The sequence below is a fragment of the Pelodiscus sinensis genome, chromosome 3, assembly GCF_052426305.1.
Source record: "Pelodiscus sinensis isolate ZL-2025 chromosome 3, ASM5242630v1, whole genome shotgun sequence".
In the NCBI taxonomy this organism is placed as follows: domain Eukaryota; kingdom Metazoa; phylum Chordata; order Testudines; family Trionychidae; genus Pelodiscus; species Pelodiscus sinensis.
Window position 1 is genome coordinate 149,728,337 of NC_143054.1, and position 22,786 is coordinate 149,751,122.

Here is a 22,786-nt window from a genome sequence, read left to right on the forward strand (position 1 = left end):
TGCTCTCTTTAGAAAAAGCACGGTTTGCATTACATAGCGCCTTTTTTCGAAAAAGCACTTTCGAAAAAAGGCATTCGTCCTCGTAAAACGAGGTTTTTTGTGGTCGAAAAAACTGCTGCGTTCTTTCAATTTACTTTTGAAAGAACATGACAGCAGTCTAGATGCAGGGAAAGTTTTTTTGAAAGAAAAACCCTGTAGTCTAGACACACCCTTATTGGATCAGAGCAATTACAATACAGATCCTGAAAGCCTGAACAAATTTCCTCTTAAGTACCCATGCTCACAAAGAGTCATGTGGGCTGCGTCTAGACTGGCATGATTTTCCGCAAATGCTTTTAACGGAAAAGTTTTTCCGTTTAAAAGCATTTGTGGAAAAGAGCGTCTAGATTAGCACAGACACTTTTGCTCAAAAGCACTTTTTGCGGAAAAGTGTCCGTGCCAATCTAGATGCGGTTTTGCACAAGAAAGCCCTGATCGCCATTTTCGCCATCGGGGCTTTTTTGTGCAAAACAGTTTTTAGCTGTCTACACTGGCCCTCTTGCGCAAATACATTTGTGCAAGAGGGCTTTTTCCCAAATGGGAGCAGCATAGTATTTGCACAAGAACACTGACAATCTTACATTAGATCGTCAGTGTTCTTGCGCAAATTCAAGCAGCCGATGTAGACAGCTGGCATGCAGCCGTGCTGTTTCTTTGATGAGGACATCAAAGGATTACTATCAGCTACAGTAAACTGAGGTCATTTGCAATTAAACACATGATTCCTGATTTCAACATGATGCATTTTCATCTTCATTTACAGTACACTGCAAATGTTTTACAGAAAGGCTAGCTACATAAATGATAGTGTTCTAACAATTTCAAATTCCAGTTGAATCACAAATACATGACAAGTGAGATTTATTCAGGGAAGGATTCAGGCAGAATACTTGATATGTGGATTGCAAGTATCTTGGTATCATAGTTGGACAGGTGCTTCTGTAAACAGCAGGCAGTGCAAAAAAGAACTGATGGCTGCTAGCCAACTGACTGCTGCCAGGACAGGACACAGAAGGTGCATCAAAGACTTTGGGTGGGACTTCTTCATCTCTATAACACATCATGGAGTGACCTGGAGAAAAGTGAGAGGCAGCTGTTGAAAGCTGTGAGACTTAGCCACCACACACTGCTCATATTGGGTATGTCTACACTACCCTCCTAATTCGGCATACCCTCTTCTATTAACAACAGGATTCATAGCTTCTAGTAGACTCTACATTTCTCCTCAAAAGAATAACTACATGACACACTCAGTTAATCTCTCTCAGGGTATGTCTACACTACAGAGTTAGTTCGAACTAACAGAGATTAGTTCGAATTAACTTTGATAGGCGCTACACTAGCGCTCCGCTAGTTCGAACTTATTTCGAACTAGCGGAGTGCTTAGTTCGAACTAGGTAAACCTCATTTTACGAGGATTAAGCCTAGTTCGAACTAGCTAGTTTGAATTAAGGACTGTGTAGACCCTTAATTCGAACTAGTGGGAGGCTAGCCCTCCCCAGGTTTCCCTGGTGGCCACTCTGGCCAACATCAGGGAAACTCTATGCCCCCCTCCCTGCCCCGGATCCCTTAAAGGGGCACGGGCTGGCTACGGTGCCCGTGCCAGGTGCAAGCCTGCCAGCACCCAGCCAGCAGACCCTGCACCTGGCACGGCTCGAGCCAGCCACCCGATGCCCCCCAGCCTCCCCCCCGATGCTCCCCCTCTTCCTGGGACCAGGCTGGCGGCTCCCGGGAGCTTGCCCGGGACCGCAAGAGGTGGGCACCCGCCTGGGCTAGTGCGGACATCGTGGACCTCGTCCACGATCTCCGCACTAGGCACAGGAAAGTGGCCGACTTGGGCAGGATAGCTGCCAGCCTGGCCAGCCAGGAGCAGGTGTGCAAGAGAATCAAGAGGGTCCACTGAGACCCCCGACCCTGAGCCCTGAGCTTACAATGGCCGTCCTGGGTCAGACCAAAGGTCCATCTAGCCCAGTAGCCTGTCTGCCGACAGCGGCCAACCCTAGGGACCCTGGAGGGGATGGACCGAAGACAGTGACCAAGCCATTTGTCTCGTGCCATCCCTCTCCAGCCTTCCACAAACCTTGGGCAGGGACACCACTCCTACCCCCTGGCTAATAGCACTCCATGGACCCAACCTCCATGACTTGATCTCACTTCCCTTTAAACTCTGTTCTAGTTGTAGCCTTCACAGCCTCCTGCAGCAAGGAGTTCCACAGGTTGACTCTTTGCTTTGTGAAGAACAACTTTCTGTTACTAGTTTGAAGCCTGCTACCCATTCCTTTCCTTTGGTGTCCTCTAGTCCTTCTTTATGGGAACTAATGAAGAACTTTTCTGTATGCACCCTCTCCACCCAACTCCTGCATTTAGAGACCTCTATCCTGTCCCCCCTCCGTCTCCTCTTTTCTAAACTGAAAAGTCCCAGTCTCTTTAGCCTCTCTTCATATGGGACCTGTTCCCAACCCCTGATCATTGTAGTTGCCCTCCCCTCTCCCAGCCTCTCTCTTCCCCTCTCCCACCTCCTTTTCCCAGTCTCCCCCAGTTTTGTTCAATAAAGACAGATTCCATTTTTGACCACAATTGTCCTTTATTTTGTACATCAAGAAAAGGGGCTAGGGAAGGGTAAGTGGAAGGAGGTGAGGGAGGAATGGGGTACGAGCCCCCGATGAGGAGGACTGGGCTGGCTCTGCGGGCTTCTGGGGGTGGAAGCTCTCCTGCAGCCCCCCAATTGTCCCCTCTCCCCAGATGGCAGCCTGCGGCAAGTGCAGCCGGTCTGATGGCCGAGTGCTGTGATGTGCCCAGTGTGGGCACTCCGGGCACTCCAAGCCAGGACTGGTTTTCAAGCGGGGCACCCCTGAGAACTGTCTGTCCGGGGTGGGGGTCGGGTCCCTTTAAGCGCAGCCCTCGGCTAGCCTGAGACAGCATCTCCATGCTCTAAGTCCTCCTCTGATGCCCTGCCGGCACTGCTTCCGGCCATCCTTAAGCCCTGTTCAGGGTCCACTTAATGTGGACATGCTAGTTCGAATTAGCAAAACGCTAATTCGAACTAGTTTTAGTTCTAGACGCGTTAGTTCGAATTAGCTTAGTTCGAATTAACTAATTCGAACTAAGTTAGTTCGAACTAACTCTGTAGTGTAGACATACCCTCAGAGAATAAAATACAGAATTGACACTACCAGAACTCATATCAGTGACTTCAAGGATCCTATGAATTACACAATTGTGGTTTAGACCACTAAGCCATTCTCTCCAGCCACACACACCTCTCATTATACACAATGCCACAATATGATCACTAAAAGAGACTGCCATTTAAATAGAGGTCTGGCAAAACACAGCATTCTCTTTCAACCATAAGGAAATTAAAAATTTCACACCACCAAGTGTACTCCTACACTTACATGTCTTTCAAGCAGTTCCTACTGAACAACCTAGTTTGGACCAGGAACCTACATTCCGTTGAAAATTAAACATTACCATTTGAGACATAGAGGAAGTGAAACATATGGTATTGACATGAGCTAACTGCTCTATTATTTTATACTGTGTAGTGATGAATGCTTCCATTTCCCTGAAAATGAGTGTTCCTGGTAGCATGACCCATGACAATTATCTTACCACTAAAGCAAGAAAGAATAACCAGTTACCATCATGACTGTGAATAGAGGGGTGGGCCACCATAGCTACCAAGTTCACCTCAGCAGCATGAATTTTTCCCACATGAAAAAGGTGTCACATACGACACGCTATAGAGAAGGCTGGCTCAGACAATGCTGTCAAGCTTGCAGCTGCAGAAGGTCCTCCAATTACATCTCCTCCCCTTGATGGACAATATTAAATACCAGAATGATGTTCATTGCTTATATCCCAGTGGCACTTGGCGTATATTATGAGTTGCTCTGTGAATAACAAAGCTCTGAGGGTATGTCTATACAGCAAAGTAATTTCGAAATAACTGTACTAGTGTCTACACAAGCCAACTGCTATTTTGAAATTAATTTGAAATAGCGGAGGGCTTATTTTGAAATTGGTAAACCTCATTCCACGAGGAATAGCACCTGTTTCAAAATTGCTATTTCAAAATAAACACTGTGTAGATGCTTATTTTGAAACAAGGGGCCTCCAGCCTTTCCCAGCGTGCCCTGGTGGCCACTCTGGGCACAAACAGGAAAATTCCTCTCCTCGTCCCCCTCCCGGAGCCCTTAAAGGGGTAGAGTCTGGCTACAGTCTTTTGTGGCTAGCACCAGGCCTGCCAGCCCAGAGCCACTCTCCTGCTGCCCCTGAGCCAAGCCACAGCATGAGCCAGCAAGGCACTGGCAGCCAGCCCTCCACTGCTCCCTAGGACCAGTCTGCCAGCTCCGACAAGCCTGCCAGAGGCCGGAAAAGGTGGGCGCTGCCTAGTCCAGTGTGGAGATCATGGACCTGACTGAGGTTTGGGGGGAGGCCTGCAAAGTCCATGATCTCCGCACTAGACGGAGGAACGTGGCCATCTACAGCCGCATGGTTGCCACCCTGGCCACCAAAGGCCACATCAGAACCCAGGAGCAGGTTCGGATGAAAACCAAGGAGCTGCAGCAGGCGTATGCCAGGGCCACAGGGGACAGCTCCCAAACAGGGGCAGAGCCAGACACCTGCCCTTATTTTGATGCCCTGGACTGCATCCTGGGGGGTGGGACGGTCCGTGCCCCCCAAGTGGTCATCAACCCTGGGGCAGAGGGCCCTGACCAGGGCACAGAGGAAGAGGAGGAGGATGGCCAGGAGCCGCAGGACCCCAGAGGGAGCATGCTGCACATCTAGGGCCCCCGAGCCATCCCAGTGAGCCTGTCGCCAGTGTCGTCCAAGGCCGGGGAGGCAACAACATGTGAGTGCCATCACTGTCCCCTTATGCACGGGCGGGAGGGGAGGGAGACCAGGGACAGCTCGCGTGGGCCTTGCTGGCCACTGCTCACGCAGCAATCTGTGCATGTGCTGTGCCACCCCTGGGCACATGGCCCCAGCTAGCTGCTACACAGGGGCCGTGGCCTGATACCCACACGCGTGTATGTATGAAGGCACATGACGTGCTCCTGATCCCGGGGTGGGACACGGCAGGACGCCCTCCCTCCACAAGCCTCCTCTACACAGAGGCAGGGGACATCTCTCCCCCCCCCCCACAGACCCACACCACATACAGCATAGGGGCATGGGTGCACTCCCAGGCCAGCTCCCACTCCCAAGGATAGCAGGACATCTCGAACATGGCCTCTGGGCTAGCACATCAGCTCTGATAGTACAGAGACTTGTCATCCTCGTCTTGCAGAGGGGGCCTGGGCTTCACCCATTGTGTTCCCAGGGATAACTCTTGTTTCTCCACAGCCACACCAGCTGCGAGTGCAGGGCGCACCACGCCGCCCAGGACATCCTGCCTCATCCGGGCACTCAGCAGGCTGACCTGTAACCAGGAGGGATACCAGCAGCAGCACCTGGGGTTACTGCGAGGCCTGCACCACACCCTGGACTACTGGGTGCACGAAGACCTGCAGCTCCAGCAGGAAAGCAGGTGAGAGCTGCTTGCCCAGGGCTGTGTCACCTGCGACCACCTACAAACCCTGGTGCAGAGACTGCTGCCTCCTGCCGCTCCAGCCCCTGCTGCTCCCCAGCTACTGCTCCTCCTCCCATATCTGCTTCCCCTCCCACTTCTTCCTCGCCCCACTCTGCCCCATGGGGACACCAAGGCCCCTGCACCCGCAGTGCTGGGAGACAGGTGGGCCAGCAAGACCCCCAACCCTGAGCTTCTCCTCCCCCTTCCAGCTCCCTCCTCCCAGGTTTACCCCTCCCCTGTCCACCCTCTCGCCTCCCCTCTCCCGCCTTCATTCCCTTCCCTCTTACATCCCAATTTTGTTCAATAAAGAGAGTTTGTTTTCTTCAACATGTGTCTTTATTGTACATTGGGAAGGGATGTTAGGGAGAAGTAAGTAGAAGGATGTGAGGGTGGAATGAGGCACAACCCCCCAGTGGGGCACACCAGGGAGACTTTAGTCCTCCTCAGGGTGGAAGCTCTCCCACAGGGCCTCCCGGATATGGACAGCCCCCTGATGTGCCTCTCGGCTGGCAGCCATGCAGGGCTGCATGTATAAGATGGCCAAGTGCTCGGCCTCTGCCATCCAGATTGGCAGGAAAGCCTCCCCCTTCATCTTGCACAAATTGTGCAGCACACAGCACGCTGCTACCACATGTGGAATATTCCGTTCGGAGAGGTCCAGGCGGGTGAGGAGCCATCTAAAACGGGCCTTCAGCCGGCCAAAGGCACCCTCCACCACAATGTGGACCCTGCCGAATCTGGCATTAAATGCCTGTCAGAGAGGGTTGAGGTGTCCCATGAAGGGCTTCATGAGCCAGGGTTGTTGGGGATAGGCCGCATTCCCCACCAGGCACATAGGCATGTTCACAAACCCGACCCGGTAGGGGAAGAAAGTTCCGGCATGCAGCCTCTGGCAAATGGAGGAGTTGCAGTACACATGTGCGTCATGTGCTTTGCTGGACCAGCCCATACTGATGTCCACAAAGTAGCCTCGGTGGTCAGACACAGCCTGCAGGATGATGGAAAAATATCCCTTGCAGCTGATATAGAGGGAGGCCTAATGGTCCGGGGCACAGATGGGGATGTGTGTCCCGTCGATAGCTCCCCCGCAGTTGGGGAAGCCAAGGGCACCAAACCCCTCAATGACTGAGTCGACATCGACAAGGCAGATGACTCTGCAGAGCAGCACTCTATTGATGGCCTTGACCACCTGCAGAGGGATACATAACCAAGAGTCACTGGGGTGCCAGGGTGGCTGAGAGTGCTCCTTCCCCGCCACTGCCCCATGCCCCCACTCCTCAGGAGCAACCCCCCCTGCAATCGTGGCCACCGCGAGCAGTCCTTAGTGCAGGCAGGACAGAACAAACCCTCCCATGGAGGGGTCTTGCATCACCTCCCCCCTTTTCCCTAGGGCAGCCCATCCCCTGCTTGCACACACACCCCCTCCTGGCACAGTGGCCAGAGACTACCATACCTGCATGAGCACTGCTCCGACGGTGGATCTCCCTACGCCGAACTGGTTCCCCATGGATCGGTAGCTATCCGGCATGGAGAGCTTCCAGAGGGCGATGGTCACATGCTTCTGGAGGGAAATGGCAGGCCTCATGTGCGTGTCCCGTCACTGCAGAGCAGGGGCGAGTCACTTGCAGAGCTCCATGAAGATGTCCTTCTTCATCCTAAAGTTCTCGGTCTATTGTTGGTCTCCCCAGCACTCCAGGACGATGAGGTCCCACCAGTCGCTGCTGGTGTCCTGACGCCAGATGCAGTGGGGCATGCTGGTGTCCAGGAGTTACAGCTGCTCCTCCACATACCCCAGGAGGGTCTGGATGACAGCTTGGGTGTTGGGCTGCAGCAGATGCTGTGAGGCTGCCTCCAGAAAGTGCTGCCAGGCTCGCAGCAACACATCCAAAAGAAGCACCAGGGTGCCCAGGGGCAGCTCCGGCTCCATGGTGCAGAGTGCTGTGGTGTCTCAAGTGAGGGCAACCAGAGCATGCAGATGCTTTGCTGTCCCTCAGCGAGGTAGGCAAGCAAGCAGGGAAACCTGAGAACTGGCTGTCCAGGGGGGTCCCTTTAAGCACAGGCCTCAGATAGCCTCTGGCAGCAGCCACACAAAGAAACTCCTGACCTGATGCCCTGCCAGAACCGGTTTCAGCTGCCCTTAAATTCTATTCAGCGTCCAGTGTGGACGTGCTATTTCTAAATAGCAAAACGCTATTTCGAAATGCATTTTGTGTGTAGACGCGTTATTTCGAAATAAGATATTTCAAAACAACTATTTCAAAATTAGATATTTTGAAATAATGCTGTAGTGTAGACATACCCTGACATAATAACTTGAGCCTCCTTGGAGAATTGGCAGCCTCGTCATTTATCATAGTTTTGGCTGGGACAAATTATGAGTTCCAGTCTGACCCTATTTAATAGGGAACCAACCCTCTAACCACTTTTCCCTCAACTCCCACCACCAAAACATGCACCAGATATGAATACAACAACTTCTTCCTCGCTCCTCATATGTGGCATAGCAGAGCAGTTGGGCAAGGCCACCAGAAGCAGCATACTGAATCTTGAACCTTGCATCCAACAAAAGGAGATGATGACCCAAATTACTGTGATTTGCTGGAAACAGCATTTCAAAAGCTCAGTTTTATTAACAAATTTATATTCCCCTTTATACCACTGTATCTTACAAGATAAGATATAATGTTCCTAAAATCTAAAACAAATAAGATGAAGTCAAAGGGAGACATGAGTTGACTTTCTATACAGGTCTAGACTTGGCATTTGTAAAATCAAGCCAACTCTAACGTCCTTTTTTTGGGATGAAGAGGTCTCTTGGGACTTGGTTCTAATCTGACATATGTGCACATCTACAGAAATGGATTTTTCAAACTGCTTAGTGTATGTCTACACTACATTGCTCTTCCGGAAAAAGCTATGCAAACTGTGAACTGCATTTTGCGTAGCTTTTTCCACTTCTTTTTTCAGAAAAGGCTTTTCCAACATTTGGCCCATCTACACTGGGCCAAATGTTGGGAAAAAAAACTTTTTTGGAACATCCCTTCTTCCTCATAAAACAAGGTTTACAGGGATGCCGAAAAAGTGCATCTTCTCTTCTGAAAAAAAATTCCCATCCCAGAAAAACTCTGTAGTGTAGACATAGCCCTAGAAACGGAATACAACATTAGTATGTATTAATATCCCTGCTATCACTTTACCAGCTGAAGTGAACGAGTTAATACCCTTATACACACGATAGTATGAGGGAAAACATGTGACTGGAGAATGCAGTAGGTCAGTGTTTCTTAAATTGTGTTCCAAGGCACACCAGTGTGCCGCGAGGCAGTCGGAGGTGTGCTGCGGAGAACAACATGGCTGCCCTTAAAGGCGCAGGAGACTTTTTTTTTTTTTTTGCTCAATAACTTTCCCCCAATGTTTTTTTTTCCCCTCAACAAAAAAATCCTCGGTGCTCCTCATTAAAAAAAAATATTGTTTGGTGTTCCTCGGTCTTAAAACGTTTAAGAAACGCTGCAGTAGTTAGACCCAAACAAGGAATGCAGAGACTAAGGAGATGTTATAATTATCACAAACTCCCACTGCTTCACCTCCATTCTCTGCTGCTCTCTGGCACCATCAAATTGGTTCCTTTTTGATATGAGATCTTTGAAGAAACAAGTAGCATTAATGTATCACTCGTCAGTAGAAGATTAGAAATGAGTGAGAAAGGGAGGCAATGTTTTATCACCTGCAAGGCAATATGAAATTAAACAAATTACAATATGCTGGCATCCTAACAACGTAAGTGTTCATATATTAATAGACAAACTGGAATCCAAAAGTTTATTTTATCATTTTTAAAAAACATGCCTTTGGCATAGTCTCATGGTCCATTTATATTACAAAATTAAACAGAATTTAACACACTAGTGCCAACAGCAGTCTGCAACAACCATCCCACAGACACTATAAAAATATAGGCACAAGAGTAATATCTCAGCCTATTACCTAAGCAATTCTAAATAAAACATCCATCACAGCTAATCTGCCTCAGGCAAAAGCCTAAGCCAACAGATGGATTTCCTCAGAAACCCTCCTACATCTTGGCAGAAGTTGGTGATAATATTTGCAGTAATTTTCATTCAATACATAACATAATGAAGCTCACATGTATGTAGCAACTTTCACCCAAAAGCAGTTTACTAACAAACTATCCTCAGGGATTACTTCATCCATCATTGAAATGCAACCACTATGGGGGGAAAAGGTAGCAGTTGTAAAAGAAAGACCACCAACAATACACAACAGTTGAGGACAGGAAGTACAATACTTAAACTAAAACATGGAGAGCACAGGGGTTAATAGCTGTGCACTTGTAAAAAGGACCTTTAATTAAGACAAGGAGTAGTGCTTCATTTTATATCTATCCATAAGATACCACCTTCTACAGTAGTGTGTTATATTACACCATACTAGAGGAAAGAGAGTCACAAATACTTAACTATTAATACCAGGTCCTAGAGTAAAGAGGTGTTCAGTGGAAGTCTCTCATCCATATACTGACCCAACCTAATGCTTCTTTGTTTGTGATATTCAACAGAATCAAAGCACAAGATGGCATAGATGTAGGTATAAAGTGAGTGAGCTAGTTCATTATAAATATAGTGACTGAAATCAGAGCATTTAATAATAACTGATGTTTGGGTGTCAAACAATATTCACATGCATATGCTATCACATATATTCTTTTAATTCCCACAGACCTATCTCACAAGGAATGATTGTTCTGTCAATTTACTCACATTTTCCATCAATACTTTCTATTAGGCTGCGTCTAGATTGGCATGATTTTCCGGAAATGCTTTTAACGGACAAGTTTTCCATTAAAAGCATTTTCGGAACAGAGCGTCTAGATTGGCACGGATACTTTTCTGCAAAAGCACTTTTTGCGGAAAAGCGTCCGTGCCAATCTAGACGCACTTTTCCGCAAAAAAGCCCAATCGCCATTTTCGCGATCAGGGCTTTTTTGCGCAAAACAAATCTCAGCTGTCTACACTGGCCCTTTTGCGCAAAAGCTTTGCGCAAAAGGGACTTTTGTCTGAACGAGAGCAGAATAGTATTTCCGCAAGAAGCACTGATTTCTTACAGTAGGAAGTCAGGGTATGTCTACACTACCACCCTAGTTCGAACTAGGGTGGTAATGTAGTCAACCGGAGTTGCAAATGAAGCCCGGGATTTGAATTTCTCAGGCTTCATTTGCACCTTGCTGGGCGCCGCCATTTTTAAATGTCCGCTAGTTCGGACTCCGTGCCGCGCGGCTACACGCGGCACAAACTAGGTAATTCGGACTAGGCTTCCTATTCCGAACTACCGTTACTTCTCGTTTCACAAGGAGTGACGGTAGTTCGGATTAGGAAGCCTAGTCCGAACTACCTAGTTCGTGCCGCGTGTAGCCGCATGGCACGGAGTCCGAACTAGCGAACATTTAAAAATGGCGTCGCCCGGCAAGGTGCAAATGAAGCCCGGGAAATTCAAATCCCAGGCTTCATTTGCAACTTCGGTTGACTACATTACCGCCCTAGTTCGAACTAGGGTGGTAGTGTAGACATACCCACAGTGCTTTTGTGGAAATTCAAGTGGCCAGTGTAGACAGCTGGCAAGTTTTTCCGGAAAAGCGGCTGATTATTTGGAAAAACTGGCCAGTCTAGACACAGCTTTAGTGTCCTGCACTGTAATTAGTATATAATAATTGTGACATAAGGAATTAAAAGAATTATATAAGACCTTGCCCCAAAGCAGTGATTTTACCATCTTTTTATCTGTAAACAAATACTTGAGATACTTGAGGTGTTGTGGGAAAGGGGAATTATTTTTGTTTTGGAAGACAGGACCAGCATGGTGCTACTTTTCAATTTACACAGCTCCGTAATTCCCTGACCAGAGTGTTAGAGGTTATATTCATTTATGACAATCCCAGTCATCATGATCAAACAGAGCCTGCTCTGTTTTATGAGACAGAAAAAAGAAACACGTTCTCACAAAATGTTTCAATTTAGAAAAATCAGCATTTTCTGATAGAAAAATATTGTTGGGAAATTTCCAATCAACTATACCCCCTAACCATGTGTAGCTATTCTGCCCTCCTTCACACCATGGTGCCATTAGGGTTGTCAGGTGTCGGGTATTCACCTGGACAGTCTGGTATTTTCGGCTCCTGTCTGGTAAAAAATTCAGAGAATACCAGACACCTAAAATGTCCAGTATTTTCTGAATTTTTTCCCGGACAGGAGGTGAAAATGCCAGGCACCTGGCAACCCTATAAACACTCAGTGCTTGGCTCCCAACACCCCCAGATCCCAGCTCCCATGCTTACCTGGTTCCCCGAGGCTGCCGGCACAAAATGGCTGCCGGCCAAAAGACCTAGGGGAAGCAATGCTTTCCCCTGGGTCTTAGTGCTCAACCTCTCCCCTGTTCTTATCCTTGCACTCACTCTTAAAGGAGACATGCTGTTTTAATGCTGTTTTATTTTAATTTTGGGGGGGGGGCTTAATAAGTCCTTGGAATCCTTTTTTTTTCAACAACTTTGGTCTCCCCCCCTTTTTTTCCCTTCAACAGAATTTTTTCCTGTTTTGGGGGCGGGGGGAGTGGGAGTTTGGTATTTTTGTTTCAACCATCTGGCAACCCTAGGTGCCACATTCTTCCGTCTATGCCAGAGGGACTGTGTCCCCCTCCCTCTTCCTTCTCTAGGGCAAGGACTCTGTGGATGTGTCTAGACTACAAAGTTTTTTCAAAAAAATTGCCTTTTTTCGAAAAAACTTCAACTGCATCTAAACTGCCACCGCGTTCTTTTCAAAGTAAGCCGAAAGAACACGGCTGTTTTGTCGACAGCGGCAAACCTAGTTTTCTGAAAAAACAGACCTCCAGGGAAAAGCCCTGGTAGACAATCCATCTGCCGGAAAAACCTCTATTGTTCCTGTGTCTAGCTATGTCTTAAAGGCACAGGCACCTTGGGCAGCCATTGTGGCAGGAAGGCAGCCCTCAAAGAGGAAGGCAAGCAGGAGAAGACCCTGAGAAATGGCTATACAGGGAGTCCTTTTAAGCATGGGTCTCAGATAGCCTCAGGCAGCAGCTTCAGGAAGTAACTGCTGACCTGATGCCCTGCCTGAACTAATTCCGGATGACCTTAAATGCAAGTTAGTGTCCAATCAGTGTGGATGCTCTATTTTGAAATAGCCAAGCGCTATTTTGATGTGCTTTTTGTGTATACACGCACTATTTCAAAATAAGCAATTTCGGAAAAATAAATTCCAAAATACCTTATTATGAAATAAGCAGGCAGTGAAGACGTACCCCTATTGAGGTCCTTCTGCCGTCACATTTAATGCTGGGATAAGGGTTCAGAGGTGTAATAAATTGCCCAATTGCAGAACGGTCTGAATCTAAATAATTCTACAAAATGAGCACTTATGGAAAATAATATGGCTTTCACTTGATAATTTTTTTTACACATTTTCCCCACACTTAGCAAAGCATATACCTCATTGAGGATGACACACAGTCTATGCTAAATCTGAAGTTTCTAATCACAACTGCTTTACTTCGGTGCAGAAAATCATTGAAAGCATTTCATAACCGATTAAAATAATAAGCCTACATTCTATCAATTCACTAGCAACATTATGCCCATGTACATATAAGACATAATTTCAGTGCAAACAAAAGAAAGATCCGAGTATGTGGAGGAAATGATACAGGAAGCGCCACAGCTATCAGAAAAAAATCAAGCGTTTCAAAGAGTTGGAGCTGCATCAGACACAATTTTGTGGCACTTTCTGGTTTGAAAGTTTTAGAAACCTTGATCAAGAGATGATGGGGAAGGTTCAGAAGAGAGCGAAGCCCTGGGGCTTAATTTTTTACATTTAATGTAAACTTTCAAGTCATGCACTGTACAACAGCAATGACAACAACAACAACAAAATCTTTGCACTTGTATAATTCATTCTCTCTCAGAATCTCCAAGTGCTTTACAGATATCAATCTTGAAGCAAATTACTAAATAAACATAAAAAATAACCCCATACTCCTCAGTCCTGCACTTAGACCATTGTTCCATTCCCTATTTAGGACACAGGATCAGGAGGCTATAACTAGAAAGAGATAATAATAAAAAAGCACACATTAGACTGCATACCAGGAAAAATGTGCCAGTGAGATCTCAGGAAATGGACTCATCTTCTAAGAGAAGTGCGGGACATCTCACACTTAAAACATTTAAGACAAGATCAGACAAAGCATTAAAAACTACATTATGCTGTATTGGTATCAATCCTGCATGGACCCCAGGGGATTGAAACGATGATGTAATAGGTCTTTCTATCTCTAATTTCTATAATATACTAGTTTAAAGCTAATTCCTATACCTTTACTATTAATAATAACCTTTAATTTACCTATGACAAAGTCTGTCAAAGTAAAGCATTCTGAAATCCGATTGACATTTAAAAATAAAGCTTAAAAAGGTATTCTTTTGACCAATTATGTATCTTCAAAATACAATTCTCCAATGGCCAATTGGAGGGGAAAAAAGCCTATAAGACTATATAAACTGAAAAAATTTGTTTGTAAGGCTAATGTACTAACAGCTGATTCTATGAAAAGTCATGTTTTGGTTTATTCCTTAACCCTACAATGGGGAGATTTTAGTTCTAGTGGAAACAGAAAAAAGTATTCCACTGGGAGTAAAAGTAAAATGAAATACGCTTTCCCCTTCTGATCTGACACTCCTTTTATCTACTTTAGCTATGGTTCCCATCTACTTTATATGGTTCCCATAAAAATACTAACAGAATATCTCAGAATCTTTAATCTATTTACCCTTATACCACTTCTGTGAAGTAGGGAAACTCTATCATACACCTCTTTATATATGGGAAACTGAAGCACAGAAAAAAAATAAGTGACTTATCCAAGGAATTCTGTGGCAGAATAAAAAATTGAACCTAAGTCTCATGCCTGCACCCTAACCATGACCAGATTAGACCATCCTCTCATCTCTAAGACTTTGCTAATGTGCAAAAAATGGAATTAGACCACTGAATCTTTCCATGAAGAACAGGCCATTGGGTATTGGGTTCCCAAGTCTTTATCTGAATAAGTGGTCAAGTATTATGTGTTACGGTAAAACTGTATGCCCTAGGAATGTAAATATCAAAATAAGTAATCAGTTAAATTATTAAAATTCTATCATTTAAGTGGTTAACCACTGGTGGGTACAGGGCAGCTAAGGTGCGAGGGATCTTATGGGCATAATGGGGCTGCATCCAGGGCTGCTGTGACACAGATGGGATCACCACAGAATGGCGAGGGGCCGAGGGCACTGTGGCACAGCCAGGGTCTCACTAGGGCCATTGGGACACGGCTGGATCCTGCTGGGGCCACTGTGGCATGGGTGGATCCTAATGGGGCCACCGCAGCATGGTCACAGCTACTGGGCATACCCAGGGGTCTGCTTGCCCCACTGCAGCTCCTGCAACATGGCTGGGGGCTTGGTCCCACCAGGGCTGCTGTGGTATGGCCAGATCCTTCCTGCCCCCTCCAGGGCTTTCACAGAGGGCAAGGAACACAGCAGCCCAGCCAGGCTTGGTTCCTCCTGACTTGACTAGTTCCTGCATTCACCCCATGAGGCTGGCAGTATGCTTTACTGGTTACCCAGTATGCATTCGAGTAAACTAAATGCTTACCAGATAAGCAGTTAATCTTTTACAACCCTAGTATGCACTAAAAGCATGGCCGACTTGTCCATTAGGCACAGTAGGCACAGTGCCTAGGGCCCAAGATACTTTTAGGGGCCCACGAAAATGTTTTAATTTATTTTAAATCAGAAGAAAAAAAATGAACTTTTAGGGTCGAAGAAAATGTTTTAATTTTTTTCTCGCATCAGAAAAAAAATGAAACTTTTAGGCTCACAAAAATCTATTAAATTTTGCCTAAAACAGAAAAAATATAAAATGTTGAAGTATTTAAAGTTATATCAAAAATAATTTTTAATATTGAGATTATTATGGTGGGAGGGGACCACTAAGGCAAAAGTGCCTAGGGCCCACCAAAGTCATAATGCGGCCCTGATTAAAAGATACGTAAACTCTACATTCCAGTAACTTTCTCATACATCTTTTTAACATTCAGATTGTCCCTACATTTACAAACTCTGCTATCATGCCCTTCCTTGAGTCTTGTCTCTGCTTATTTGATTCATGTATAGTGGGATGAAAACTAACTGGTATTTGCTTAATTCCTAAGTTTCAACAGTGACTGCTGTCCCTCACATTGCATAGCCTAATGTGATAACGGGATAATAGTGGTCACCTTTTGTGTGGAATTAAATAGCTGAATTATCAGAACCAGCTTAATATTCAACTCTGGCTCCTGATATCTGAGCAAGTGGAGCTCTTAGTTCTGATCATAAAAGGGAGAAATAGTATCTTGAAAGAAAAAAACAGTTATCTTACCAAAGGCAATGCTTTAATTTATCTTTTTAAAAAGCTCACATATAAGGGCAGATTAATCACAAATCAGAAGTACAGTACCACACGCCAAAATCTCTCTCCTTGCAGAGTAGCTGGGGTCAGGAGAACGGCAATTATAATGTACCAACACAATAGCAACTCCTTCAGACTGAATTAATTCAGGAATAATACACTTGGAAGCAAAAAGCATTCCTATCCCTACCTTCAGGCTTATAATTAAAGGAAACATAGGAGAGGAGAAACTCAGTACTCATTACTTCTTATGCTTGAAAACAAGAGATCCTGTAGAGCATAAAAACACCTCTCTATGTTGAACACACTCTGTCAGCCTCCAAACATGACACTGCATTGTGCTGTCAGTAAACCAACCAAAGAAGACAGAGTAATATAAACAAGGAGGCAATACATATAAAGGATAGAAAATTGTGAGGTCAGGATACCTGGATTCACCCATTAGCTTTGTTCCCTGGGGAATCATATACAAATGACTGAACCTCTTACATGCCTAAATTTCAAATCTGTACATCAGGAGTAGGCCAATGCATATCTAATTGACAAAAATGTTGAGAGAAGTGACTCCTTGAGATCCTCAAATTAAAAGGCCTATCTATATGAGATAGAAACAAGCTAAATATGATGAAATGGGAATCAGTCTTGGTAAATGATCTCCCAACCAAAGAATGGCATGACTTCTTCATTCTACTTTGAATGACAAATACTCTAGTACAGTGTTTCTCAAACTGAGCTCCATGGAGCCCCAGGGCTCCGTGAGACATCTCCAGGGGCTCTCCGAGGTTGACAAACTGGAAAGCCTTCAAAAGCATAATTGTGAATCGCTTCCAACTGACGCAATTAACACATACTGATGGGGCTCCGCATAAATATTTACACATGTAAGGGGCTCTGGAGCCTCAAAAGTTTGAGAAATGCTGCTCTAGTGTTCATTGTTGCTTTATCCATAAAGAACCCAGAAACTGTTGCTGAAATAAAAGGAACTGGGTTGTGGGATTTTCTTTTCTTTGTATCATAACATAATTTCATTCTTTCAAATAAAATCCCATGAAAATTAAGATAAGCAGTTTTATAGTCTTCCTCGAAGATACTGGAAGCCAAATAAAAAGTTATATTGTTCAATGGAGAAGCTTTCCCTCCTGCAGTAAATTTCTAAATTGAATGAAGTTGACCCTGATAATTAATTGAAGTGGCCACAAACAGAATTTAACACTTTCACAAGTTCCCACCAAAATGTGACTTATTTAAAAAAAACTGAAAGAAAACTGAGCAAACTGAAAGAAAAAAAGATTTCAACAATACCATTTTCTAAGGTTGAACGGTGAATATCCTTTCAAAATGCTTGGAATTTTTTTTTTACAGATTCATAACACTTCAGTGAAATGTGTCTAGCCCCAGATTATTTCCCTACTATTGTTTTTAAGTAGTAAAACAGGTTTGAACATACAGAACTTCTCATTGTTACACACTACGTCATTCATTTACCTCTCTTGGACAGAAACCTAGGCCAGTGCCTGAGGGAGGCAACATTGACATCAGGAATGTGAAATCTTGAACCAAACTGATTAAGAAGTCTGCAGAGGTTAAAAAGATAACCCCACCGGATCTCAGATTTCCTCAAAAGTTTTATATTGTTTCTGTCATTTGGGAGGGTCATTGTCAAACACTAAAGAAGACTATGAATCACGGTGATTTATGGATCACTATTTGGGGTTGGGGGAAAGCTTGACAACACTGTGGATCCAAGAAACAGTCCTTATCTACATTTATTTTCCCCTCAAATTTCTCAATGTGCCAGAAGAGTCCAGCACCCCTTAGTAGCAATGGTGAGTAGGAGGTGCTCTAGTGTGATCAGTGGTCTAGTGGCTACTGGTGTTTTGCTGATCTGGCATCCAAGCTTGTGAGTAACAGGGATTAAAATCCTAGCACCTAGTCTATGAAATGCTACAAGTACACTGGGATGTGTGTCAGTGTTCCTAGGGTGGGTCTGTAATAATGATACTTTGGGCCCAGCAGAAGGCCAAGGGGCTACTGCGCTGACATCCTTTAAGTTGGGCACCACCTTTGACAGAGGTCTGAAGTGGGGTGTGTGGATCCCAAGTCAGTGCTCTTGGAGTGGGATTTGGCTCACATTGGTATAGTTGCAGCAGGGAGGCGATGGGTGCACTAGGGCTGCGGGGGTCACGTCAGTTCTTGAGGCTGGAGATCCATGTACATGTTCTCAGGGCGGGGGATCCAGATCAGTGTCCCCAGGGTGAAGGGACCCATGCTGGTGCTTTTGAGGTCGGGGTGCCACTAGTGGTTGAACATACTCCTGGGGGTTTCCTCACGGGCCATGGTCTTTAACATTCACTCTGTCATTCCTGCAGAGCAGCCGTGGAACGCTGGGAACGGGATCTCGGGGAGAAATGTGGGTGCGAGGGGCTGCCAGAGCTTTCGGGGGGAAGCGCCAGTGCTCTGCGGACGAGGGGCGGGGCCCTCGATACGTTCGGAGTCAGGGGCTTTACTGTCCCGGCTGGGGCGCGCTGCCCCGGAGAACTGGGCCCGCGCCAAGGAAGGCCAGGCCTATGCTCTAGTTTTTCGCTCCCTACTCTTCAGCGCGCCAGCCCGCGTTGCTAGGTAACCGATAGTCCCCCCCCCATACACACACAGCTCAAGGCAGCTAGCCGCACAGCCCAGCTCAGCTGCTCCCCACGTTACATCCCCCCACCCTCTCGGGCGGATATAAATAGCTCGGTCTACTACGCCTGTGCGGTGTTCGTGGCGGACAGCGAGTTAAGAGGGCGGTTACCCACTGTAAGTCGTCACCCAGGTGCCCCCTCGCCCCCCTCTGCGAAGACTGGAGCTGAATAGCCCTCGCCAGCCACCGTACTCCGGCGTGGCTCGGAGCCGAGCGGCCGTGGCGTGCCCCGCCCAGCGGTGCTATTTTTACTCCTTTGTTTCAGATTCGAGCTGCTCAGTCACCCGCCAAGGGCGGCCGGGACGGGATGACGCCATCCGTTTCCAGGAACGATGACATAGCCACTGGAATGTTCATTGGGGTTTCGAGTCCTTAAAGGGGCATCGACCCGTTTTCTTCCCTCGCCCCTTGATGGAGGCTGGCGGCAGCGTGGTGTGGTGGTTAGAGCGTGGGCCGGGGGAGGCCGGGGTACGTAGCTTCTGATCTCAGTGCCACACGGCAGCTTGCTTGCCCTTGATGCCTCAGTTTCCCCGTTGCAGTGAGACCCGTATGTACCGTGTCTGGACACACGCACACAAGCTGGTGTGTAATTTAGCCCCTCTGGCGTGGCTCCCTGCTCGAGCCATTACTATAGTACTGGCATGTGCCTCAGTCAATGCGTGGATCTTCACAATAGCCTGTAAGCTAGAGAACTGATATATCCCATTTTACAGATGCAAAGCTGAGGCACAAGCAAGCTAGTGACTTGACTAAGATTATACAGGAAATCTGTGGCAGAAATGTGAAATGAGCCTAGGCACCCCAACTCCTAGGCTAGTGCCTTAGCCATCCTACCTTTCCAAATGGTGCACCATTGTTTTCTTTCCAAACAACTTTGCCATTTCCCATTCTGACCCCCTTCATTCCCTAAACATCCTCTTCCTGTTTGCTTCTCTCATGTGTCCCTGTTTCTCCATCTCTTCCAATATCCCTCTGTCTCTCAGATCTCTTTAAAAGTTGCTCACTCACTATGTCTCTTGTGCCAGGTCTCTTCTCCCCCCCCCCATTCAAGGTCCCCCATATCCATTTTCTCTGCTTTCCTACATCTATGCCATCTCTCTGCTATTCCCAGATCCCCCTGTCCCCCAAGTGCCCTCCCAGGTCTCCATCTCCTGGCCTCAGTTTTCTCTCCTAAGTGCCATAAGTCTTCTATGATCAGTTATTTCTTCCCAAGCTCCCTCCATTACCTGTTATGCCCAAGATTCCCCAATATTCCTCAGTTCTCCCTCCTCACAATCGTCTCCTGTATCTTCCCCCAAAAACCTTCCTCCCCAAGATACCATCTGTACTTGATGTTACATCTTTAAGGTCTCTTCAACCATACTTCTCAGCTTCCTCATCTCTGACATCTCCTGTTTCCAAAGTCTCTCACAGAGAGAGATAAATAGATAAAACAGTAGGAAAAATAGAAACAGTGAATGATACCTAGTTAGAGAGAAAGGATAACCAGATGATTAGTAGAGAGCAACAGACCAATGATAGACACAGGTGATAGATTAGCTAGATGGACAAACAACACTTCTGTTGAAATACAGAATTCCCTTTATATGATTTTCTGTATATGTTTAATTAGTAGGGGTATCAGAAATGTATCACCAATTAGCATGACAGGATCAGAAGCTGAGGGATATAATGACTTAACTCATAGCAACTTCTTGAAAGCTGTTCTGGTGGTTTCAATACAAACTTGTTTATAAAAAAATCTAGAACATAATAAACAGATGAACAAGAATTTGAATAATCATGAGAAGGGAAAGACAGCAAAGAGTTGCTGGTTATGTGGTTTGTGAGATGTAAATGAGAATCAAGAGGGAGTTTTGAATTATAGCTGCCCTATAGCAGTTAGATGTTACATTTTAAGGCAGGGGAGGGGAACCTCAGGCCTAGGGGCCGGATGCGGCCCTCGGCTTGCTTGGATCCGGCTTCTGAGGCTCAGGGCCCCCTCCTGAATTGTGGGGCCTTTACTGGGGCTCCATCCCCCTGTTGCCCTACCACAGGGCTGGAGTACATAAAATCTGCTAGGCTGGACCCCCCCGCCCCCGGCTCTGGTGTGCAAAGGGAATGTAAGGAGTGTCTTTCTCCTCATTCAGGTGCCACATCAGTGAGGATTTTTTGTATGTGGCTCCTAACTGATTTTTCTGTGGATCAGTGGCCCTGGCCCCTGCCCTTGTTTTAAGGTATGTCATGTATCCAGGTGCTATGACCATAGATACAGCAAAATAATTAAAATAGAAGAGTACAGGGTTAATACAGATGGACCATCTTCATCCCAAGTTCCATTCTGTGAATAAACAGATGATATCAGTGATGTATTTGTCTAGTTTTATTTGTAATCACTCAATTTGGAAGGCTAAGCTAATGCTGAATACACTGAATTTTGAGACTCTTCTCCCCTCTTTCACCTGTGTGTAGTGGACAAAAACAAGATGGGTTTAAATACTGTTTTATTCATTCATCCATTTATAACCATTTATTTATTTATTTGGAGAAACACCAGAAACCTGAGTCAGAAATCACAACTCTATATTGCTATGTGCTATACACGTAGAGCCCAATCCTAAAAGCTCTCAACCTAGATAACATCTCTTTATGGATATTTGTGTGTGACCATCTGTGAAAGGACTAATTTAAAATTATAAATAAATCATTAACAAAATAGACTGCTTTTATTTTGTGAATTAATGTATTTCATAAATATTCTTTAATTGGAAAAAACAAATACTAAAAAGTAAATAACCCAAGGAAATAATAAATTGGTACTAATGTGTCAAAGGCTGTAATAAATTGAACTCAGAATACTGCTGGTTTCCATCTTCAGGTATTGTCCATAGTAGGCTATCTTTAATTGGGGGCTATGCTGTGAAATAAAGCCCCTCAGTCTGATAAGGTCAAGATGATGCTGTGGCTTCATATTTAGATCATGTCTAGTAGAAAAATCTGGACTGTAATTAGTCACCTACAACATGACTTCATATTTCCATTTAATTTAGTAACAACAGTTGGTTCCTGAGGGGGCAAATGAGATTTACTTTATTAACAGAGTTTCTAGAGTAAGTGAGCAGACAGATTTGACAGGGATGAGATGAGAAGTTGGGAGACCAAGGGAAAATATTCTGAAAGAGGTAGTGTGTCAAGGATTTTAATACAGAGAAATGTAAGTTGAGTCTCAATTTTCTCAACTAGTGCTGTATACATTAATCTACAGATATATTTAATATATGTATTTACAATTAATCTAATACATAATTTTGTCAATTGCTTTTACTAGTTGCTTAAAGTATTTTACTAGTGCTGTCATTTTAGTTATCAGTTGTCTAGTTTTTTTTAGCTCACTAGTTTTATTTTAATTTTTTTTTAAACCACAGTGGCGTCCATAGAAACAATGAATAGCACTTATGTTCTAGGAAGAAAACATTTATTATTTGAAAGAGTGCATTCATTTATACTCAGATGATAATTTTGTTCAATATCTGATTGTTGAGGTCTGATAAATTTGTTTGAATGTATAAAAACCTGGTTGGACAAATATAAAAGAATAAGTAACTGCTTATAGTATGCTATAGAAGAAATTCCAAAGTTTAGCGTTGAGATGTCCAGCATTTCACAAATTTACAATCCTTCTTCTTCCTTTTTTTTTTTTTTTTTTTTTAAATACATGACCAAGTTCTGTTCTGTCACCTGTTAATGGGGTTGTAAGTCAGGACAGAAGTTGGTGCGGTAATTGTTAATTTTCCAAGGACTGCCTAGCTCCTAACAGTTGTTGCCCTCCCACATAAAGAGATAAAATAGTTTAACAGATACAAATGATAATTAAAAGATAAATACCCAAAAAAGTAAAATTCATAAAATATTAAAGATCAATTTTGAATTTAATATAGTTAAAATGCCAGTTCATGTAAGTTATTGCAGATTAGTAATAACTTGTAAATTGCTTAT

The 22,786-nt window shown here is 45.2% G+C and overlaps 1 long non-coding RNA gene across 3 annotated transcripts; it reads right to left on the reverse strand.

Moving 5' to 3' along the window:
- Positions 1-782: 782 nt before the first annotated feature.
- On the reverse strand, positions 783-19,140 carry LOC112546359 (uncharacterized). 3 transcript variants are annotated; one of them, XR_003090038.3, is made up of 5 exons: positions 18,923-19,140; positions 17,617-17,705; positions 13,785-13,854; positions 9,202-9,341; positions 783-1,111 (listed from the first exon to the last, which is right to left on the reverse strand). It is a non-coding gene; the product is annotated as an uncharacterized LOC112546359 (long non-coding RNA). The 3 variants fall into 3 exon arrangements; XR_012902917.2 differs by lacking the exon at positions 13,785-13,854; XR_003090037.3 differs by lacking the exon at positions 17,617-17,705 and having other exon boundaries at positions 18,923-19,135.
- Between the last annotated feature and the right edge of the window lie 3,646 nt (positions 19,141-22,786).